Source organism: Bicyclus anynana, chromosome 15, assembly GCF_947172395.1.
Source record: "Bicyclus anynana chromosome 15, ilBicAnyn1.1, whole genome shotgun sequence".
Lineage (NCBI taxonomy): Eukaryota > Metazoa > Arthropoda > Insecta > Lepidoptera > Nymphalidae > Bicyclus > Bicyclus anynana.
In genome coordinates this window covers 13,764,481-13,779,157 of record NC_069097.1, presented here as the reverse complement: position 1 = coordinate 13,779,157, position 14,677 = coordinate 13,764,481, and the positions used below count along the sequence as shown (strand labels likewise).

The 14,677-nt window shown below is 36.6% G+C and overlaps 1 protein-coding gene across 3 annotated transcripts in view; it reads right to left on the bottom strand.

Annotated features, from left to right (window-relative positions):
- LOC112052130 (uncharacterized) overlaps window positions 1–14,677 on the bottom strand; it is a 129,667-nt gene that overhangs the window by 47,235 nt on the left and 67,755 nt on the right. For all 3 annotated transcript variants that reach the window (XM_052885728.1, XM_024091075.2, XM_024091078.2), the window contains exon 2: window positions 12,468–12,523. The gene's annotated coding sequence lies outside the window, so the exon portion shown is untranslated. The remainder of the gene's footprint in view (window positions 1–12,467; window positions 12,524–14,677) is intronic.

The following is a 14,677-nucleotide window of genomic DNA, read 5'->3' as shown; positions in this document are numbered from 1 at the left end:
GTACAGAACTTTATGTTTTTAGATACATCATATATATGCAGCATAAGGTCCTACGTCCTCTATAGATGTCTTTGTATTTATTTAAAGACAAGACCCCTTTTCAAGATTGTCTCCCGAAGAAACATTGAAAGGCAAACATTGTTTTATATAATAATAGATGATGGAAGAAGGAGATGGCTGCGTTATTCTAAATGGAAATTGCCTATAAGAAGACCTTTACCTCAGGGCATGCTCATTAAGAAATCATCCTACAATGCACTGCCATTATTACTATCAAAACCAAAAGCAAAATGCAGGAGATGTTACCTAAATAGCGCATAATTAAAGAACAATACATTGGTACGAGTTTCTAGTTAGGTAAACATTAATGAGGAATCAATTTCTCCATATTTTCTGAGGATAACAGGTTTTGAAAAGCTTTAGACGCTTTAACCGATGCTGTTACCATTAGCTATTAGGAAGGCACTGGTAGGAAATGTACGGCTTTATCAAAACGATGTTTGAGGCAATGTAACTTGTAAGGCAATAACAGCTTGTTGGCCGCTCTAATTGGAAGACGTGTTTTCATATCGAATATGTATCGATTTGCGATTGGAGTCTCGAGAAGTCGGGATGCTCCGAGAATTTACAGACTGCAAATTGCCGCGTTGTTTAATCTGTTTAATTGCGAGCTCTAAATTGGTTATCGTGTGTCACAAGTTTTGATCGGGAGTGATTGAGGTTAAAGGCGGTCATACGTAAAGTATGGAACGAGTAATGCTTGGAGTATCTCTGCGTGATCGAACCAGAAATGAGGAGACTATCAAGAGGGACCCTTCTTATTTATGAAGGCATTTGGAGCTTAGGTCCAGCAAATGCTACATAGACGTTCTCGGAAGAAACAAAAACATAATAAAGAAGAAACAATAGCTTTCATCCAGGACTGGAATTCAGGTCTTCATGATCCAAAACCTCAACGGTAAAGCAGTGGTGGTTCTAGCGCGCTGGACTTTTGTCGTACCCATTCCTAATAAAGCCTTTCCAGGCTAGTTGGAGGGGATATTGGTCATATTTAAAAGAAATAGCAACTATCCTTTTTATTTTTTAAAAAAAGCAACATCGTTTAGTCACTAAACCGAGGACGCAGTTAACTAAATATTCGCTAACGATCAAGTGGTGTTATAACTCCAATTACCGACACAGCTGTCCAAAAGATTGCTCCTCAAGTCCTTGTTGGGTGGGACGTGTGATTTGGGTCGAATTACCGACTGTACGCCCATTCACACGAGCGGCTCAGCACCGTTAGGAGATTCTCACCTTGTTCAAACTGTGCTCGATATGTTCTACAGGTGTTCTAAGGATGACCTAGTACTGGTTTTAACGAGTGCTAATTGGACTCTAAGTCAAATCAACGGAAACAAAAGGAATATTAGTCATATTTTTAAAATAAAATATTTGCGAAAAATCTAGCTCTGCGCTGACCAACTCGCATGGCCAGCATGGTCCTGTACTGGGCAAAACTTTTCAATGGATCCTAATGGTTCTGAGACTTGATCGCTTACTATGGGTCTCATAAGAAGGCTCAGAGTCGCACAGCGGGCGATGGAACGAGGAATGTTGTATTTTTTTTTATTTTATATATTACCTATCTGTATTACGTAGGTATGTCATCATCATCCTTAACAACCCGTCTTCGTCTCACTGCTGAGCTCGAGACTCCTCTCAGAATGAAAGGGGTTAGGCGAATAGTCCACCACGCTGGCCCAATGCGGATTGGCAGACTTCACACAGAATTAAGAAAATTCTCTGGTATGCAGGTTTCCTCACGATGTTTTTCCTTCACCGTGAGACACGTGATATTTAATTTCTTAAAATTGGTATGAACCTATCTATAATCTAAACAATATCATCATTATCAACCCGTATTCGTCTCAGTACTGAGCTCGAGTCTCCTCTCAGAATGAAAGGGGTTAGGCCAATAGTCCACCACGCTGGCCCAATGCGAATAGGCAGACTTCACGCAGTGAAATAAGAAAATTCTCTGGTATGCAAGTTTCCTCACGATGTTTTTCTAGGTAAATATTATATGTAGGCACCTTCGTATGTTTTCTGTATCTGCAGTAGATACAATGCTGGAAAGTATCAATATTGGCAATGCTTGGAACAGTTAAACTTCAGTTCTTGATATGCCAGATGCCAAATATACTTTTATATGCCACCCAAATGTTTACGACGCATATTAACTGGAAAATGAGCATTTTAGAGATCTATAAAGATATGTTTAATTGATTATAGGAACGCGTCGGTTTTTGAAGCTCGTGCGTTATTTTATTAGTTTATCATTGGGCGATGAAAAAAACATGTGAAAAACGTAAAAATGATTATAAAAGCTTCGATTTTGTTTATGTTGTAGTTTTATTGCGATGTTTCTTAAAGTTTTTAATGCGTAGAACTTCGTAAGAAGTACCTAATTACAATTTCGTGCTTGCTTGTATATTTTTAACCAACAGATGCCGCGCGTTTTCAGTTTTTACCCGTTTGGTTCTCGTTCCCGTAAGAATACGGGGATAAAATACACCAGGACGGGTATTGGCTTTTACTAGCCCCGGTCGTACTGTTAATGCGTTCGTGTTAATGCGTTTATAAGTTATTCTATGAGAGTTGAGAGAGTTTTTTCAGGCCAAAACACAAACTCTTATCACCCCGATAGAAACACATAAGGAAAAGGCAATGCTCTTGAGAGAGATCTTTAAACAGCATTATTTTCCATCATATTCATATTTACATTTCCAGCAATGTTACGTAACTACGCTTTGTCGTATTATTACGTATCATTCGATAAATAACGTACAATTACGCTATGTTCGCATCGGGATACGTGGTTTTTTGCTACTTGCATGCCATTTAAATCATCAACAGTCGTAATCAAGCAATTCCAAGCTTTTATATAACTTGCCATGTCTGTATGTATGTGTGGGTAAATCTTGGAAGACTTAGAATCATACATTTGTTTGCACTCTATAATATAATGCACTTGGTTATCATTGGAGCTGGTTTGATTCATTGATTTAATCGGAAGGTGACCGTTTTAACAATAAAAATTGTAAGAAAAGAATTTTTAAAATCGGTTTATAAATGACGGATCGCTGGACATACATAAAAAAAAACATACATACAGCTGAACGTAGAACCTCCTCCTTTTTGGAAGTCGGTTAAAAATACATAACCAGCCGTTATTTGGAATGGAGATAGATTATTTCCTGGATTAACACATGGACTACGTTTTGTCCCGTACAAATCTACGGTTCAAGGAAAAAAAGTTACACTGTTTTTGAGAGTTTTACACTGGTAACTCATAAACAACTTTTTGGCAGACATTCTGGTGTCAAAGAAAACATTATTGTCACCGGTATTTGCCTGCACTGTCTATGATATAATATGTTGGATGACTTAGAATACCTAAACTAGGAAAAATATAAAAGATTTGGCGCGTTTCCTTCGCGTAAATCTTAGGGAATGAAATTATGTATCGATTAGTGAATATGTTTTTTTTTTGCGATTTACCATTATCTAGTGCTTTAATTTATTTAGAGCTATTAAGAATCTAGAGTACAAGTGTACGAACGCCCTAAGGGTGAGCCGTGAACTAAACAACGGGCTAAACGAAGCGGCCGGTAGATAACGGTCAGATAATATGATAAACTGCTAGCGATCGCCTGTGTCGGTGAATTGGGTCGGAACCGGACCTGCCGCCAATGCGCCGCTCACTGCACACCGCGCCAGTGCTTGGGCGAGCGAACTCGCTTGCAAGTACGTGCTATAATGATGAGAGGAACGCAACATTGGACTGTTCTTCATGTAAGATTATACTGCGTCAGTGCTAGGGGCTATAGACCTTGCCTTACTTATAGGTCCTGGGTTCGATCGGTTGGATCGATTGAGGTTTTCTTGATTGGTCCAGGTCTCGCTGGTGGGAGGCTTAGGCCGTGGCTAGTTACCACCCTAGTGGTGACATTGCACTCAAGGGCTAATTTGCAAATAATAAAATAACTGCTTGCGATGGAAGTTTCATACCGCAAGCGAGTGCTCAAGTAAGCCGCTATCCTGTATCGCTCATTCATTAATAATTTTCACTATTGAGTACGAGTCTCGGAGCTTAGAACCAATGCAAGATTTTCAATGCGGTTTGATAGATCTAGAATAATAAAAAGTTCAATATAATAATGTTAGTTAACGATACACTCGTTCAATCTTAAAAATGATTCCAGATGAAACGAAAAAAAAATGATCCAGAAAATAGGCCCAGTACACTAATGCCTGTCTAATGAAATGCGTGCGAGCGCGGTAGCTATACTAAACGCGCGCTATAACAAACAAAGCATTACTATCGGCCGCGATTGTAATCGTCATAATAAATTGCGAAGTTCTTATTGTTATAAGAACTGTTGCTGCCATATTTTATGGCGTTATAGCCCTGCTACGATTCAGCAGGGAGTTTCCATTCTATGGTATAGTCGAGAAGATAAGCCTTCAGATAGTGTTGGTTAGAATTTATAATATGTGCAGTTGAAGCGATTCATGGGGCACTAGTTTACGCTAACAGCCCCGCCTGTAGGATATGTTCTAATAACAATCTGCTAATATAATAAAGCTAAAGAGTGTTTTGTTTGTCTGTTTTGACGCGTTAGTACAGAAGTGTAAGTCAGTATGGACTTATTTATGAAGATATTTCATAAAGACAGCGGTGACAGTCACCTGTATGATGTGAATCGCGCATATGCGTATATAGCGGGTGGGCCTGGTGGGCCGGACCCACTCTAGAACAGTACAGTGCCCACCCTAGGATACTTTTCTACCAATTTGAAATTCTATGATGGACGCCGAAATACATTAAATTTGACACAAAATATCATTATTATTAACTTATAATATAGAAAAACCTATATGTAAAGATTTTGAAAAACATATTAAGACCTTTTCTGATACCTACCATAGATACAAAGAAAAAATAATAAATAAGTCGAGCCGTTTCAGAGGTCTGCGTCTACAAATATTGTTAATGAAATTTTAATATTGAGTGTCGACTCTGTTCAGTGATATGTATACCCCTGTATTTGGGTATGTATCGCGAACAGGTAAAATTTGACGGGTTGATAATAAATACCAAAATAGGAAATACACAGTTTGTCAGTTTTCAAAAGCATGATCGATACGGAACCCTCGTCACGCGAGTTCAACTCGCACTTGTCCGGTTTTTTATAGTCTTATTGTATAGTCAAACGGAACTCGTATTCCTTCAATAACTTTGTATTTTTTTTAAACATACAGACAGTAAAATTGAAGAATTCCAATTCAGAATGGAAAGAAAAAATAACCGATGCATATGCATAAGCATATGGCGTATTACGGGTATTGTCTTTTGATGGATACATGCTACATAAATTGTTATATATAGTTATGCAATTAGTTAACATATCGTCGATTACATTCAGTGTTGACATAATAGTCGCTTCGGGTCAATAAAGATTTTCCATTAATTATCTTCACAGTGTGAAAACGCCTTAACATTCCGAGACGTGAGAACTGAACTATCACTGTGTAGCTTTGATGATAAGCTTTAGCGATTGTTAATGATTTTTAGGCATTCATTAATAGTAACATAATAATGACTCTTAAAAAGTCAAAAACATTATTACAAGTCAAAGATTTTATAATAGAAACATGTTACTAGCTCGTCAAAACGGAGGCGAACAAAAGCGGTTAATTGACCGCATCGAGTCGCATAGCTTAGTAAACAACGAAAGTTATTTAAACAAATAACACCTAAATATTTTAGGAACTTTAAAAACTGTATATATAAGTATATAATGGAATTTAACACAAAATTATATATCCGTGCGCTCAGTGGAGTAGCTAAATTCGATTCACTTTTTATGGTGATTTTGTAGGCACGTAAAATGTCTATAGTATAAAATGTCGTTGTTACACGTTATAAATACAATCATTTAATCGATTTCAATAAAACAAAAACAACATGAAACTATATGAAAGATAAAACTACATGAAAATTGGTCTAACACGCAGAGGAGTTCTTAATTCGAATTATACTCAGAATACTCATTGATTAATTATACCTCTTAATATAACCTGTCAAAATTGCTCACACCCAAACTTTGAAAAATTTCTTACTTAACTCCCATGTCCCAAAAACGAAATGCGTAAGTCATTTTTCTTCTTTTCTCCAGTTATTTGACTGTCAATGAAATTAACCGATTTTCTCACGAAAAGTTATTTAGCCATAGAGTTGTCGGAACGCTGGCTGCCATGACTTATTGCCGCCATTGAATTAAAGTCATTGTACACTGATAATTTTATACAATTCCCGATATAAATTACCGGCAGTGAGTTCACCATTAACGGAGTATTGGTCGACCCAGATAAATATTTTCGTTGCGAGCTTGTATTACTTTATCTAGATGTACGCTGAATAACAAATCTAATTTTAATATTATACTAGGTACCTACTATTGTAGTGTTTCATCATCATCATTATCAGCTGATGGACGTCCACTGCTGGACATAGGCCTCTTGTATAGAGTTCCAAATATCACGGTCTTGGGCCGCACAGTATCCAGCGGCTCCCTGCAACTCGCTTGATGTCCTCGGTTCACCTAGTGGGGACTAACACTGCGTTTTCCGGTGCGGGGTCGCCATTCCAGACCTTGGTGCTCCAACGTCTATCGGCTCTTCGAACTATGTGAACTTTGCCACTTCCATTTCGCGACACGCTAAGCTATGTGAGTGACATTGGTTCTTTTGCGAATATCCTCATATCTGATTCGATCACATAGCTCGCTGCATCGCCCGCTGAGTGACTTTGAGCCATCTTATGAGGCTAGGACAGTTAGAGACCAAGTCTTAGATCCGTAGGTCATCACTGGCAACACGCACTGTTCGAAAACTTTCATCGTTTTGAGAAATTTTGGATGAAAATATGTCGCGATTGTATATATTTGTATATGTCATCATGATCATTATCAACCCATATTCGGCTCACTGCTGTGCTCGAGTCTCCTCTCAGAATGAGAGGGGTTAGGTCCACCACGCTGGCCAAATGCGGATTGGCAGACTTCACACACGTAGAGAATTAAGAAAATTCTCATGTATGCCTCATGATGTTTTTCCTTCGCCGTTTGAAACACGTGATATTTAATTTCTTAAAATGCACATAACTAAAAAGTAGGAGGTTTATGCCCCAGACCGAATTGGACCTATCAATTCTGTGGAAGAAACGTGAAACTAAATCCGTCTTAAGAGTCTAACTGTGAATTCAAGACTTGAAACCACAAACCAACTGTCCACCTGCCCCTAATACGGATCACGACTGACATAAAATGGCGTCGATTTATTCCATTTAATAAAAATAAATCCCTCAGGTCACGGCTGTTCACGCTTCCAATTACCCGACTACCGCGTTGTAGGTACTTGTAGCCAAAGATTTTATAATATTAGACATGTTACTTGCGCGTCGAAACTGAGGCGGGCAAAAGTGGCTAATTGTCTTAATTTCATTTAGTCGCATTGTAAACAACGAATTTAAACAAATAATACTTCGAGTTGTGTGTTCAAGAAGTGTTAAAGCTATGGTTATATACATAAATATATAATGTAAGTAAACACATAATTGTGGATTTGTGCGCTCAGTGGAGTATCTACATTCGGATAACGTATCGCGGTGATTTTGTAGAGACGTAACATATCTAATGGTACAAAATCTTTGCTTGTAGCTGTGTGAATGGCCGGTGTTATTTTTATTTATAGGGTCTAGGGTTTTATCAAATAAATCTTCAATTTCTGCTGCAATAAATCTAGCAAGATTAAAACTGTTTTTAACGCGGTTCGAACGCTGCAAAGTTAATTAAATGTGAGCGTATATTTGTCTGTTCGAGATCTGTACATAGCTAATAATATTTGATTTTAATTTAAAAGGCGTGAGTTCTGTCTTGAGAAGAATAAGCAAGGTAGAAATACTTTATTAGTTTTATAATGACTCGTTAAAGAAAATTTCTACACTGTTTAAAATGTTTTTGTATTATAATGTTTTTCTTTTTATTTTCTAATTAATATATTCACGAGTATTATACTGCAAACAGATCACAGCTTCCTATTTTTTATACTGTCTTTTTACGTTTGACATAGTTTTTTACCATGAAAAGATGTACAATATATAATCGCGTGATGGCCAAAATTTGCCTTATATTAAGCATTTTCTTATTTCTTTTTCAGAAACAAAGATTTTATTATAGAGATATGTCACTAGCGCGTCAAAACGAAGGCGAACAAAAGCGGCTAATTGACCGCATTTCATTGAGTCGCATAGTAAACATCGAAAGTAATAACAAATAATACCTAAATATACATATACAACGAGTTGTGTGTTTAGGAATTTTAAAAATAGTATATACAAAAATATCTATACAATGACATTAAACACAAAATTTTTGCATGCGTGCGCTCAGTGGAGTAGCTAAATTCGGTTCACTTTTTGTGGTGATTTTGTGGGCACGTAACATGTCTATAGTATAAAATGTCGTTAAGGACATATTAATTTAGTTTTTTTTAGAAAAAAAATAATTTAAAATTAAAATTCTTTAATAATTTAATAAAATAAATCATATAAAATTTTAAATTTAATGTTTTGGGGGATAAGCTTGAAATTAAAAAATTATAATAAAAATGGGTTAAACTAAAATTTTTAAAAATTATATTGTTTAAAATTTAAAAGTTTAAAAAATTTTAAAATACTTTTTTGTCTACAAGACATGAGCTATCTAATTTTCTTTCGTTTATTTTGGAGAGTATTTGGAAAATTGCAAATTTTCTTGCCGACTTTTAAAGTCGATAAGAATAAATCAATAATAAATAATAAAGATTTAAAAAGTGATATTTAGAGATATAGATTGAAATTCATTATTTTACATATAAAAACAGAATAATGTTCGAACTAACAGTTGTAGTGATACATTTTAAAAAGTGCTTCTAAAATAAACCTAGAATTTGTAGCGTGAACTGTCCCAAAGGGGAATTCGACCCAACCTGCAACACGATACACGAATACTTTAGACCATTGATTCCCAAAGTGGTCCAGGTGACCCCCAGGGTTCTACGGAAGACTCGGCGGTGGTCTACGTTAACGTGTCATAAAAATGGAGGTTCACGATTCGTAAGCGGGGGTTCACGAAAATTTGTCTGGTTTCATACCGAATAGATTGCTTCCTTGTGCAGTGGGTAAATATCAAAAATTAAAGTTGGGTGAAATGACTTTTTCCATGGACAATTCTACTTTTTATCATCCACTCACAGCACAATCAATTAATTAATTAACCAAGTAATTAATTCTCACTATTTTTTTAAACTGTTATTTCATTGAGGCTATTGATTTAGCTGCAACGAAAATTCCCATAGAAAGAAAGAAAAAAAGAAAATATATTTCTTAATACATTATGCCACACATCACAATTATTTAAGAACTAGTTGACGTCGCGCGGTTGCATCCGCGTGGTTATCGTTCCTGTAGGAATACGGGGATAATATATAGCCTATAGCCCTCCTCAATAAATGGGCTATCTAACAATGAAAGAATATTTGAAATCCTATCTTAATTTATTTAATCTTATAGTTCCTGAGATTAGCGCGTTCAATCAAACAAACAAACAAACAAACTCTTTAGCTTTATAATATTAGTATAGAAAATATAGTGAAGAATAGAAGCAGGTCCTATAGGTAAATGTAATAAAATTTTTTGACGAGTTTTGCATAGAAATTTAGCAGGGGGTCCACCGGAACCAGAGATTGGTCTATGAGAAAAAAAAGTTTGGGAACCCCTGCTTTAGAACGTTGCATTGTTGCGGAGACTGCGAAAACTGCATACCTATTACCGTTCCGTTCCTTTCCGTTATTTATCGGTGAATTCCGATACTGCGGTAATCGGTATTTGTCGGTGATATTAGTAAACAAAGGCCGGACAATGGACATTTTAAACAAAACTAAGTCTAACAGATAACCTTAAAGATACAGCATTTGGAATCTGGGGAATGTTTAATTCGCTGCAAGTTCCCGATGGGTATTTTAGACGAGGTATTTTAAACCGTATTTTGATTATAAACAAGATATAAAATACAATAGCTGTGCACTGAAGATTGTGAATAGAAAGTCACCGTTCAACTAGTAATCCGTTGTGGTAGGTCCTTACTGATTCATATAGAATAAATTAGCAATAAATATATATTTTAATCCGCTTCATAAATATACACATTACGTCTTTGTGGTGGACTCGCCAGATCATTATATTGAATGGGTAAGTAAAACAGATGTCAGTAACTTTATTACAAGATTTTCTTTAATGGTGCCACAGACACACTGACAGACAGACACGTCAAACTTACAAGTATAACACCCCTCTTTCGCGTCGGGTGTTAAAAACAAGAACAATTTGATAAACAACGATAATTTGTTTTATTAAAGGTTAATTAAGTTGAGAACGCCATTAGATATTACAAATAGATCTAATGTTACCTTCATGGTGTTAATTGCATTCAAAAGGAGCATTAAGCCTTCACTCCACATCCGCTCTTCTATTAAAAAAAAACAAATAAAAAAACCAACGCACACGCATCTCGCCCGGCACTGACTGACGTTTCAATTAAAACTAATTTATTTATAAAATCGAACCCACCCGCGCGTCGATATCGATCTTTTGTCCGGCGGCACATCACTAAGGCTTAGCCCTTTCTTCGTTTTTTACATCGGATAGTGTTGTTACACATTTCTCCTTTGTCTGTGGTAATTATCGTTGAATCGATCCCACACAAAGCCGCGCATGCGTTATTTTGAAAATCATTTAATAATTTTCTAATGAACGCGTATCGTAGGGTTTCATTATGAGATATTATATTCGGCTTCTATAATTTTAAATAATGTGTATCTTCACCGTGGGATATCAATAGACAATGTGTAAAGGTTTTTAATTACATTTAATCGCGATTCAATTTTATTTAAGCGCGAATCAATTTTATTTTGTGTTAATGAATATTTTTCAATTATACGTTTTGAATATTTAGTAGATTAAAAAAAAAAGACTTCACTAATTTGGATTTTAGCCGCAATAGGGCGGGGGTTCCAAGGAGGGAAAAAGCAAAATGCTACAAAATGTATACAAGAATTACTCTATTAAAGATATTAAGTGTTTGGAAGCCTATCAGAATTTCCGTTAAACTCGCTTCCAAGAAACAGGTCTCGATCAGCCTATAGGTATGACCTAGATTACAGCGAGCTAGATTACTAGATAAAGAGCTAGAATCTGGGATCTGTAACTACACGGGCTATACATCAAACTGACGAGTCGACGTTGCTCTATTAGTTGTAGACATCTTAGTTTAAAAGCCGCAAGTTATTTTTACACGCTTTATATTAGCTTCACTTGTAACTATGTATCTAAGAAAGTCTTGGAATCTTGTGTAATGTATCTAAGAAAATTTGACCCACTTTCTGGTCTTCGATTAGGATGAAATTTTGCACACGCTCTGAGTTCTGATGACCATAGGTACATGACTAGCTAAGAAATGCCATTACAAACCCAATATGGCGGCCTCCTCAATCACTTGTAAATATGTAACAAAATATTGGAATTTTAATTTGACCCACTTCCCGGTCTTCGAATAAGATGAAATTTTGCACACGCTCTGAGTTCTGATGACTATACATGACTAGCTAAGAAACGTTATTACAAATCCAATATGGCGGCCTCCTCAATCACTTGTAAATATGTAACAAAATCTCGGAATCTTAATTTGATCCACTTCCCGGTCTTCGAATAAGATGAAATTTTGCACACGCTCTGAGTTCAGATGACTATACATGACTAGCTAAGAAATGTTATTACAAACCCAATATGGCGGCCTCCCCAATCACTTGTAAATATGTAACAAAATCATGGAATTTTAATTTGACCCACTTCCCGGTCTTCGAATAAGATGAAATTTTGCACACGCTCTGAGTTCTGATGACTATAAATGACTAGCTAAGAAATGTTATTACAAATCCAATATGGCGGCCTTCCCAATCACTTGTACCTATGTTTGTAAGAAAATCTTGAAACCTTGATTAGACGCACTTCTCGCTCTTCCATTAAGATGAAATTTTGCACACATTCTGAGTTCTGATGACAATACATGATTAGTTAAGAAACGTCATTACAAATCCAATATGGCGGCCTCCCCAAGATGGCGGACTGGCTGTTTGAAATCCACCCCCATGATATGTATATCAAATGAAAGGGTTTGCTGTCAGAAATACGAAAAAAATAGTCACGTGACTAAAAAATGCAAAGATCCCGATGGGTATTTTCGACGAGGTATTTTAAACCGTATTTTGATTATAAATAAGATATAAAATACAATAGCTGTGCAATTCAAGTACTCTTTACATACCTAACTAGTAATTGCTGGATACTCCTTCATGGGGCTGTAGCCAATGCATCAGAATTCTGAAACAAGTAAATAAGTTTTTATTACTAAAATAATACGTATGGCAAGTGATATGCAAGTTTACTACATAAATAAAATCAGTTCAGATAGACCATCTGCTTGTTTTTCAATAGGCTAGTTGACATTTAAAGAACCTTAAAATGTTCATTCGCGTTCTATAAGATTAAAAAAAATTATATTTTTTAAGACATGAATACATAAAAATTTTATTTTTTAAATATTTTTAATGATATGTCAGCCATGACGGTCTACATTTTTAAATGTTTCATGACGTCACGTTAGCACTAAACCTTTGCCAAACGTTTGTAAAAAATATTAGTTAATAATTAGTTTGACATTTATTCCTCTATTGACAGTAACATCGTGACGTCACAAAATGGACGACAACGTTTTTGACGTTTACTTTAAAAAATACATGATTTGTTTAAAAAAGTTATTTTAAATAAGAGTTCCGTTTTTGTACTACGTACGTTATGAGCCGTGATAACCTAGTGGAAATGACCTGTGTCTCCGATTCCGGAGGGCGTGGGTTCGAATCCGGTCCGGGGCATGCACCTCCAACTTTTCAGTTGTGTGCATTTTAAGAAAATTAATCGTAAGGAAACCTGCATACCAGAGAATTTTTTTAGTTCTCCGAGTGTGTGAAGTCTGCCAATCCGCATTGGGATTGGTGGACTATTGGCCTAACCCCTCTCATTCTGAGAAGAGATTTGAGCTCAGCAGTGAGCCGAATATGGGTTGATAACGATGACCCTACTATTAGGTACTATAAAATAAATCCTCAACGCCTTTACTACGTCATCAAAAACAAACAAAGCATTTAGTGCCAATATAGCTGATGCATTGTTAGGTAAATGCATTAGTAAGTCCGCCATGTCTGCGCCGAGCTCTGTGGGCAGTGTTCGAGCTAATGGCGCGATGCGTCGTCATTATAATCCGACAGCATTGACGTATCGTCAGTGCCATCTTGTTGGTCGGTCCGCGTGTCTGTTGCTTACATGTCATAATGTGTGGCGCAAGTAACAAGCTTTTGGCTTATAATGCTTTAATGTGTGGTTCAAGTTGCGAGCTTTTCAACTTTTTAGGCATGAGATATGATAGACAACATCATCGTCAGTTTTATTAATAGATGGTCCGTCCACTGCTGGACATTGACCTCTTGCATGGACTCCCGCCAGCATCCAATGTATGGCCAGCCCTCCAACCGGCTACAGTCCCGGATTAAAGCAATGTCTAGATCTGATATTGTCCATGCATTGTTACCATGGTTACAGGCGGTTACTGCGTTGTTTGTACGAGAGGCCACTGTCCAGCAGTGCTCGTCTCAGCTTATGTGATGAATGTTGCGACAGAGTATTAGTAATTTCGCCATGTTTGTACCGAGCTCTATGGGCAGCATTCAAGCTAAATTAAAATCCGACAACATTGACGTATCAAATTTGTGGCGCAAGTTACTTTCGCGCTTTTGGCCTATAATGCTATAACGTGTGGTGCAAGTTACGAGCTTTTCGATTCTTGTGAGAAATTATGGACTAAAGTTAATAATAAAATTAAATGTTCACTGCTGATAATGTCCATTCATGTTACGAGCATTAAAGGCAGCGTAGGCCCCTTGTGTTTGGAAGTCTTTACAATAGGTCTTTATCCAATTGTGGTCGTCCATATGGTGACATATTCCATGATGTAGTGCTTGGTGATCGACTTCGCAGCGCAGTATTTATCTTTGTGTGTTTGTACGCATCGGTATGTTTGCACGCCTGTGCTTGTATGCTCTTAAGTCTTTTAAAGCAAACTATCCACGTTTCTAATTAAAAGTTTGGATTGTCCTTTCAGTATTTTTGTTTTATATTAATTTGTAATGAAACACGGCAAAGACTCACTTGGTACGATGTCAGAGTATGCCCCACTAGTTTCGAACCCATATGGGGCTCTTAGTCATGATAGCGATGTTTCATAATATATTAATATGAATAATACTCACGATAGTTTGAATTCGAGTTTCCTGTCCCTTAAAATTTGAACAGCTCTCAGGCAAGAGCGAAAAGGAATTTTCTAAGCATTTTCTTTCAATCGCATTTTATTTTTGTTAGATAGATTATTGTCGTCAATTTCCATTAAGTCATTAAAAACCGCTTCCGCCCCTAAAGTGGCCC